Source organism: Panulirus ornatus, chromosome 18, assembly GCF_036320965.1.
Source record: "Panulirus ornatus isolate Po-2019 chromosome 18, ASM3632096v1, whole genome shotgun sequence".
NCBI lineage: Eukaryota > Metazoa > Arthropoda > Malacostraca > Decapoda > Palinuridae > Panulirus > Panulirus ornatus.
In genome coordinates this window covers 7,379,569-7,381,170 of record NC_092241.1, presented here as the reverse complement: position 1 = coordinate 7,381,170, position 1,602 = coordinate 7,379,569, and positions in this window count along the sequence as shown.

Sequence of the window (1,602 nt, the reverse complement as noted above, 5' to 3'; positions counted from 1 at the left end):
GGTTAAATTTGGAGGTTTTCGACCCACGTAAAACCAAATTAGTGTCATGAGGTTAAATTTGGAGATGTTTTCAGCTCCCCAGAGACTAATCATTGCCATGGGGTTAGATCTAATAGGAGGTTCCCTCCCTTACTTTCCTTCCCTACCTTCCCTCCCTACCCTCCTTCCCTCCCTGCAAAAAATAGCCCTACCCTCCTTCCCTCCAAAAAAATAGCCCTACCCTCCTTCCCTCCAAAAAAATAGCCTTACCCTCCCTCCCTCAAAAAAATAGCTCTACCCTCCCTCCCTCCCTCGAAAAAAGCCCTACCCTCCCTCCCTCCAAAAAAGCCCTACCCTCCCTCCCTCCAAAAAAGCCATACCCTCCCTCCCTCCAAAAAAGCCTTACCCTCCCTCCCTCCAAAAAGGCCGAGGGGGGGGGGGGGTTGAGTTAAGCACCACCCCGCCTGATATAGAAACTAAATCTCTCTCTCTCTCTCTCTCTCTCTCTCTCTCTCTCTCTCTCTCTCTCTCTCTCTCTCTCTCTCTCACACGGCTTCGGACCCAGATATAGAAACTGACGACGACGCCCACCCCCCCAACACAACCCCCCACAACACAACCCCCCACAACACAACCCCCTCCCTCCCAATTAAGAGATAAGGAGGTCATGGATACGCCTTTTAGGACGATCGTCCCAAAAATAATAATAAAAGAAGAAAAACAAGAAAGAAAAACACAGCAACAAGAACTCCAGGACCTATTTACAGTACCAATTAATAAAAGACGAGAGTTCCAATTTCACGCCATGGTCTCGTAATGGGGACCGAGGGGGTCCCTCCACACACACACACACACATACCCCCAATTTCTCCTGAATAATCCTGTTTTTTCCTATTTCTTTTTTTGGCAACACGTGTGTTTCTACAGCTCGAAGACATGGAGTCTAAATTGTGAAGGGGGGAGGGCACTGAGAGCATTAGGGGTGTATGTATATATATATATAGAGAGAGAGAGAGCACCACAGAGCTGGCCTGAGAGAGAGAGAGAGAGAGAGAGAGAGAGAGAGAGAGAGAGAGAGAGAGAGAGAGAGAGAGAGAGAGTGCAGCAGCATAAATTCCCATAGTTAAATCCATTCCCGACGAAGAGAGGAGGAAGAAGAAGAAGAAGAAGAAGAAGAAGATGATGAAGAGAGGAGGAAGAAGAAGAAGAAGAAGAAGATGAAGAGAGGAGGAAGAAGAAGAAGAAGAGGAAGATAAGACAGAATCATAGCAATTAGTACCAGACCCACCACAATCCAGAGCAGTAACAGCAGAAGTAACAGTAACAGCAGAAGTAGCAGTAATAGTAGCAGTAACAGTAGCAGTAAAAGTAGCAGTAACAGTAACAGGAGAAGTAACAGTAACAGCAGAAGTAGCAGTAATAGTAGCAGTAACAGTAGCAGTAAAAGTAGCAGTAACAGTAACAGAAGAAGTAACAGTAACAGTAACAGCAGAAGTAGCAGTAGCAGTAGCCACAACACGACACCCCTTTGGCTCCTGCTGGCGGGGTAGGGGATGGAGAGGAGGGGGAGGGGGAGTGGGTGGGGGGGTGCCTGGCGACGGCACTCATACAAAACCGGACATT